General features: G+C 45.8%; 1 pseudogene; it reads left to right on the top strand.

Moving 5' to 3' along the window:
• The first annotated feature begins 4,126 nt into the window (after positions 1-4,126).
• On the top strand, positions 4,127-8,327 carry LOC149356321 (uncharacterized; annotated as a pseudogene).
• Positions 8,328-8,377: the final 50 nt, after the last annotated feature.

Here is an 8,377-nt window from a genome sequence, read left to right as displayed (position 1 = left end):
AGGGGACCTGTTAACTAGGAGATCGAAGACGGGACAATAGCTTTATGTGCAAATTTGAATTTAACGCATGTAATGTTTGAAGTTCGCACTGACTGAGAGCGGAGAGGAGAAAGAAAAAAAAACCCCTCTAGAATGGGAGTCTCTGTGTTTCCAGAAGGAAGTTTTACATAGCAGAACCCACACTCTTGTTGCTTCTTCCAAGCAAAGAAGCGCCAATGGGAAGAACAGAAGCAGTGGACACAGGCAGACCCAACTGGTGGAACGGAATTTCTAGTAGACGCCTCCTCAAAGAAGAGAGGCGGCGGCAGAATAACTGGTAGTGATCCATTGCCTCAGGTTCGGCAGAAAATGGGCAGAGTGGGGAAGCCGCCAGACGAAATCTGTGAAAGTAGAAATTTAGCAGAGGAACCCAGCAACCCAAAAGCGTGAAAGAGACCTCCAGTCCCTGCGGGCGCCAATCTTTGCTACTCCAAGGATTCAGCAGATGCTGATATCCGGGAGGTGATGTAAGAGCCGAGGCAGGAAATTCCTGAAATATTGTGTAGCTGCCGAAACCTGAGCGCAGCTGTGTATGAAGAATTTGGCAGGGCAGCAACAATTGGGCCGCAGGGAGAGACCCTTGCTAAGGAATCTGCAACCTCATTAAATGAAATCCCTTGTGCCCCGGTACCCAAAGCAACTGTACCGTATTTAGACGGAGTGCGATCAGGAGCTTGAAATGACGCGTAATCCCCGAGACTCAAGAGTATAAATTGATGTACCAGATGCGGTAACGAAAAAGCTAAGGCGCATTGCAGGAAAGCCGCAGAGCATTTTAGGACTCCTAGCAGGCGAGAGTCACCGCATCATACGTTCTTTCGCTGCTGGACGGCACGCAGCCTCTCGCCCACTTTCCTCCCGCAAGGCCTGCCTGGCGGCTTGCACGGCTTCAGAAGCCGACGCCCTAAGCCACATCCTTTGCAACAGAACGGCTGTTGCTGTCGTTAACTGGCGTACGCAAGCTTGTCTTTGAGATTAGCCTTTCTTTTTTCTTATGATATTTGCGTTGACCAAAGGCATTGGAGCACTAGTCTATCGAGTACGTCAATTTTTGTCCTCCCTGATAGCCCTATCCCCTGCGATATCGAATGGCATTGAGTAATTTCATCTACAGTATTGTGAATGCCACGTTTAGTAATATTTCTAAAAATTACTGCACAAGGAGTCACTTTAAGCGTACGGCAATTTAAAGCTTATATAAATGCAGTCAAATTCAGCGACATGTTTCTAAATTCGTACGAACCGCATTGTGCCCTCTGCGGAGAAGTGGCTGACTTATATCGTATGGTATGGGCATGCCACAAAAACCCAACTACACAAAGAATCAATAACCCTGCAACTGAGGACTGATAGGCGGCGGTGTCCAGCTCTTTTCGAAGGCCAGCATTCGTTGGTGAACCGGGCAAGAACAGCGGCCAAAGCCAATGGGCTTCTGGAATGAAGGCCCACCGAACCATTTTAAGCTTTCACCGTTTTTCTCTCTCGCCCTCTAGCGACTAGCTACGACACAAAACCCGCTTGCTCAGATCCTTGTTAATGCGTCACATAAAAACACCGCCGATATGCGAGACGAAAATAGGCTGATTGCTTGAAGGAGGTCGAGTGATCTTGTTACGTCATCACAATATGCCCTGATTGGTCGAAAGAGGTCACGTCACCTCGTGACGTCATGACATGTCCGGCGTGTTTTTGTTAGCAACCTGGTTTTTAGACAGCAGTCGTGATGAATAACAATCAAATTCGATGTATATAATTTCGGCACCGGACCACAATGGCGGATATGCGCTACTGCAGCTAGCAGTTCGAATATGACGGCTGATCGACCGACAATTCCAGAGAAACAAGGGGAAAACCTCAAATATCATGCTATCGAATTCCACTTCCATAACAAAAATTATGATATTGCGATCGCGGGAGCTAAATAGAATAATAAAGTTTGAATACGCACAAAAAGCATGAGATAAGTAAAGCAGAACACTAGCTTCATTCATTTCTAGGTAAGGAATTGTTGCTCAAGGGAAACATCAGGCACAACTCGGAACAGCCACAGGTTTGGGAGGCAGATGACTTTCTAGCATGGTATCTGTGATAGACACGTCACTGTGCTGCCATATCCAAGTAGGCTTTCCTGTGTGAAAGCTCGTCTCATTTGGCATTCCAGCTCTAATATATTACCCACAATCATCAACATTGTTCGCACGTAGTGAGTTATGAAATTATAAATCTTTCTTCCGCTGTGCTGTACATGAATGTCGCACATACACATGACTTGCAAAATAGCGCCCAGCTCTCGCTAGCAGAAATAAAAACTCACCTTGTGTAGCAGCATGCCCGTTTAAAAAACTAAGGCGGTTGAAGCGTCCCGATAGTTTATGCACCTTCATCACCCTCCTAATAGCTCCGTAAAACAATGGTTACGGTTTGGCTTATTGGGGTTTAACGTCCCGAAGCAACTCAGGCTATGATGGACGCCGCAGTGAAGGAGTCCGGAAATTTCGACCACCCGGGGTTCTTTAACGTGCAGTGACATCGCACAGCACACGGGCCTCCAGAATTTCGCCTTCATCGAAATTCAGCCGCCGCGACCGGGATCGAACCCGCGTCTTTGTTGTCAGCAGCCGAGCGCCGTTACGAATCATTAGGTAGCTTGTATAAGGGTAAAGTACCACCCGAACTTGGGGAGTCAGAAATCCTTCGCATCACCATCCCCTTTTCCGCTCTCGATGAGCCCCGTCGGCAAGACCTTATGCCGGATTCAGGCGGAAGCGGATTAGAGATAGCATGACGCAGAACACACAGAAATACGAAGTAAAAAAAAATCAGTTCATTAACATTGCTACAGGCTAAACAATATTAAGGCGACTTCTGCACCAAGACTTCGACCAAGTCCCCGCTTCAGTGAAGCTGCGAGAAGCACAAAATGTCGGCTACAATGGAAAAAGAATGACAAAAAAGGCGCATTAGAATTAAATAACAAGCACAGGTAACCGGACATGCAACTTTGCAGGATATACCGCAGTGTGAGCATACGTTTCCCTCAGCACAACTTTCCCACGACTGAAATAGATGAATCCACATGGAGCATGCTTTCACCGAGGGTATTCTTACGCTCTCAGGCTAAGGATAAAGCGCACTTCGCTGCAGCTGTCTTGCATGAAGCCGACATTACAAAGGAAAATAATAATAAAGCAGTGCATGAATACATAGCCAAGGCATTGACAGAAAATGTGTGCAAGCTTTAAGGACGCTATGCAACTATAGTGCACTTACCATCCAAATGCAGCTTATTCCAATGATTCTAAGCTCTCGCCGCTGCTTCCGAGGATTCCAGAAGTGCGTTATAGCTCGACAGACGTGTCTGGGCTCGTATTTTCAAGTTGTAGTGACGGCAGTCGAGAGGTCAGGAAAAGAGCAACACGACTTGCAAACGTAGCCCTTTTTTTGGGCTGACTTGCGCCAGCGAAAGAACTGAACAGCACGACAGGGCGTAAGCAGAAAACGTGCTTGTCAGTTGTCGAACTACGAATGCCCGCCGCTCTCTGCATAGTTCAACTTAAAGCCTGCAAGGAAACTTCGAGGTAACCGGTCAAAATCAACTACAGCAATCTGGAAAAACGTAGATGCACTTCGTCATGGCTGTCATCAATCGAGATTAGTCGGGTAGCTTCACGCGTCAAGAACAAAAATGATAACGCCCCGTTCCTGCGGCCTTCAGCACGAACGAACGAACACTGCAATGATACGTGGCAGTATGATCCGATCGCGCTGCAAGCGGAGGAGCTGCCTTTCACGGCAAACTGCACAGGCAGAAGCGTTGACAGGGAAGCGCTGGAAGAGCGCAGGCAGCTGGACGGAGTCGTTCTCCAGGCTATCCAGAAAACTCCAAGACGTCTCGCTGGTTCACTCCTGCAACTCATTAGCAAAAAGAGCGCCTTCCGCGTCACCAGTGCTTGACGGGAACTCCTCGGAATCATCGCGCCCGCCTTTGTCATGCTGCCTGCAACCGTCAGAGAATTGTAGGCTCCGACGGCAGCGAGACACAGATTCTTAAACGGAGATTTTCTTTGGTCGCAAAGGCGGACAGAGAATGGATCAGGACCCGGAGCTGATCACTGATGCATCGCACGAGTACGTGCAAGGAACTGTAGAAGACACCCACGAACTGGACGGATTTGACTGCTCCTGGGAATCGTGCCGGCTTTTCGGCAGTGGCGTAAACTACCGTGGTGTGTCCTGGAGCATCAGGTCTTCCACGCTGCTTACCCACTCGCTGTAATAACCGGGGTCCTCCATGCTGTCCCCTGCGAATCAAGGAACCAGAATTGAGGCTTAGAGACGCGCACCGCGGAAAATCTTTCACTGCTACTGTTAGTCAGCTATGAATGTGTACCGATAATACTTACTGAATCACAGAACGAAAGCCTCTTAGCCAGGAGCGTAGTCCAACGAAGGCGTACGATACATTTTCAGTGGGTAGCCACTCCAAAGCGTTCGCAGACGACTGGGGACTTCTCTGCAAGACGCGGCCTTTTATATACCGTTTACAGAGAGCAGTTTGCTTAGTTGACGCTCGCTGCGCCACCGCAGTCTCGACATAAGTGGCCTACAGGATCTCAGACGACAGCAGCTGGTGCCTACGGTCTGCTAACTTCGCCGCTGTATCCGCATCGCTTTGCGGCCAAAATGTGGAAAAGTAGAGGCAAAACATGTTCCGTGTTCGGTTGCAAGAACTGCGACGAAGATTTGAAGGCTAGGAACATATCTGTTTGCGAAACACACGGGCCTCAACATCACGAAGATTGTCCGCGATGCACAGATTTCCGATGCACAGATTTCCGCAAGGAGAGAAGAACAAGTTGATTCGACAGCATTAGATCGCTAACCTGCAGAGGAAAGACTTCTACCCCGCCTCATCGGCTAGGGTGAGTACACAGGATAAAAGTGAAGCTCCAGTTGGTCGGGTCGTTTGTTCACGGTACCTGTAACGCCGGCAGCCGTCTGTGATCGCGCCCTCAAGCCGCTGTTGAAACGAATTTCTGTACATGGTCTGACAGGAGGTTTTGGTTTGCTAGTATCGTTTCAGTCACCTTGCATTCAATGTTAATCTGAGAGTAGGGTAGTACGACATAGAGCCTGCTGTTTTAATGGTAAATATAATGTCATCTAGGACCGAGCTAAACGGGCTGATGTCCATGTCCGCATTTAGTCGGTGCCTTTCGAGTCAGCTGTGCATTCGCGCTTGAAGCGTAAAACAGTTTCACTGTAAATACCTTATCTCTACCTTCTCGTTTTTAAATATATACGCGAACATGTCTTGCTGGCCGCATTTCATTTTCGCCACAACGGGGAGATGCGAGTGTTTGCGCACGTGAGATAGGATCCGACCTGAAGCTTTCCAGGCATTGTGTTGGCATTTTTTTTTGTTAATGAATTTGGGCATCGCACAGCCTATGAATGCTGTTGAGCTATTCTTGAGTGGGTGCAAACGCCGGTTGAAAAATATTTCTTGTGCGCCCCGGTTTATAGAAAACAAAACTTCTCAAATATGCATTGAGAAAATATTATGGTGAAATATTTTTGAAGAGCACAAAGCATAAGTGCAGCGCCTGGACAGTTGCATGAAATCAACATATTGCATGTTTAGTTAGAATGAACAAATTACATATTTCCTTGCATTTGTAGTGTTTGACGTAGTCCGCTTGCACTGGTTGTCAGAACTTAATGTGGCCTTCATACACATGTCTTGCAGGTATGCTCAGTTCATTTCATTGATGGGCGTCCCACTAGAGACAATCCATACCCAACACTGCACCTTGGAACACCGGTATGGTTTTTGGAGTTTGCTCATTACTGCAGTTTATTTTTTTTTAATTTTCATACTGTGCAATTCTTTACACTGTTCACCACAAGGGAACAGGGCACGACGGGGGCACCACGTCACAAGGGCCACGACGTCACAAGTTTGGAGCCAGAGGCGTGTTGAACAGCTCAATCTTTGTCATGCAAGGAAAGGGGCATGCAGCATTCATCAGGCGAGCAAGATGAAGAGAGTGCTGCAGCTTATGATCACCTGCCCATCAACATTGCAACAGAGGACCTGTCACATAGGTACAGTAAAGTGGTGTGAATTATCCTTTATGGGTTCTCATTTACGTGGTTTTATGCTAGTCTGTCGCAAAACATGCACGTTTGCTTTTACTAATCATATGCACAGTTTAATCCTGTGGTATGGTACGGATATTGCTCCTTTAGCTGAGAGTGTGCTGCACTTAGCAGTGCTTTCTGCATTCCAAGTGAATTTTGCATCCTTCATATCGCAAATAAGGTGGTTTTTGTGCCATACAGTGAATGAACTAAACAAATATGCAGCGATCTCGTCAGCGGGGTAGCACGCCGTCTACCATATTTCAATTCAATTCAAATTCAAAACTTTATTTCCAACGACTCGTTGGGGGTCATGAGGCAAAAAAGCTGCCATTGGCAGCTTGAGGGTGCCTGATGCCCGTACAAGGCAGCAGCATATAGCCAACACAAAATTCTGAACACTTTCACATAAATTGACTCATCGAAACACATTCCAAACACATCAAAACACAGCACAAGAAAGTATACAGTACGAAAAACATAAACGCAATGTAAATACATTGAATACGATTAGCTGCACAAAAACTGGGATGAGAAAAAAATTTCACGTGTCTGTTTTCTATTACATGCGCTTAAGTCAAAATTTGCTGACAGTAATTTGTTAAGCAAGCACGGCAAGTTGTGCGTGAGCGACTGTAGCATATAATTTGTACGTCTGCGTGGTATCAGCCATGTCTCAGATCCACGGGTGCGACAATCACTTTTCTGTTTCTGCAAATGCGAAAGGAATTTGATGAGGCTCTTAAACTTTCCATCGGAAAATAAGTGTGAGTACAGTAGACGGAACTCGTAAATTTTTTCGACGCTTATTATGTTATACCGTGTGAACAATGGTGCAGATGAATGTAAATAGGAGACATTTGCAATGCAACGAAGTGCTTTCTTTTGAAGAAGGAGCAGTGTTTGAATATTTGTTTGTGTGGTTGTGGCCCAAACCAGTGTACAGTAATTTATGTGAGAGGAAAACAGTGCATGATAAATTTGAAGTTTTGCTCTATCTGGAAGAAAATGACGGCACCGTGCTAGTGCTCCGACTGACGTAGATAGTGTCCTTGATAATGATTGAAAGTGATGATTCCACGACATGTCAGCAGCAAAGGTCACGCCAAGAATTTTATGTTTCTTAACAATTTCTATGGGTGCACCCCCAAGGACCAACCTTTCTTCTATCTGTGCTTGCTTCCCTCTAGCCATGAATAATATGGCCTTAGATTTATTGCCCTTTATTTTTTTTGTGCAAATATAGTTTGTGCAAATATAGTTTGCACTATATTTTGCACAAAATATAGTTGGCAAACTATATTTGTGCAAATATAGTTTGCCACGATTAGTGACATCATTTTTTTTACAATTTAAAGCGTAATATGCACCTTAGAAATAGAAATTAGACCCACAATCGTTCATAAGTTGCATAACTTTATTGTTGCTATTTCCATAATAACACCTCTACTAGTATTTTGCACTTGAAGATACATTTTTGGTAGTAGTGCTTCATTTGAGTGGAGAAAAAAGAATAGCGTGTGAAAGAGTTGAGGATTTCAACAGCAGAATCTGTTTACGATTAAAGTTGCTGCTATCATTAGCAGTGTTTAACGGGCTACTGAGAACAACTCTGTATATTGTCGGCCAAGTGTTCGCTCATCATAATCTCTTTGTGATTAGAACACAGTACCTTATCGATAGAGGCCAATTTCAATTTTTCCTCAGTGTCCCTTTAAAGCTTTCAGTACTTCTGCAAGTCGCTACAGGAGTACGATGCAGCCCACATTTATACAGTCAGAACACTCAAGTTATTTCCCTGTAGTGTAACCCTTGCACAGTATGGTCATTTTATCCTGTGTGCCTGTTAGCTCATACCACCATGCTAAATATTGTCTCGCTTTCCTCCCCATCCTTCGTTGTGCAGGAGAGAAGGAACTCAGTATCTTGGTGATGGCTACTTGGCCTGTGGCTGCAGATGCAAGATTGCCAAAACATGAAAAAGCAACTCGAGTGGAGGAGCCAGCGGCTGTTCATGACCATGTGTATGACACCACTCGCAAGCAGGCCCCAGTCACTGCAGACAGTGCTTTCCAGACTATTTTCCGTGCATACTCAACTCTTGCACCAAGTCTTCCTATTCTTTACAGGTCTGTCAAAAGTAGCATTTGACGAACTGGTTCACACTCTTTCCAATATTGTGAAGAGCCCTTTC

The sequence above is a fragment of the Amblyomma mixtum genome, chromosome 3 (assembly GCF_055824585.1).
Source record: "Amblyomma mixtum isolate Tamu chromosome 3, ASM5582458v1, whole genome shotgun sequence".
Taxonomy (NCBI): Eukaryota; Metazoa; Arthropoda; class Arachnida; order Ixodida; family Ixodidae; genus Amblyomma; species Amblyomma mixtum.
Note: the sequence above shows the minus strand (reverse complement) of the source record. Positions and strands in the feature narration are given on the sequence as shown.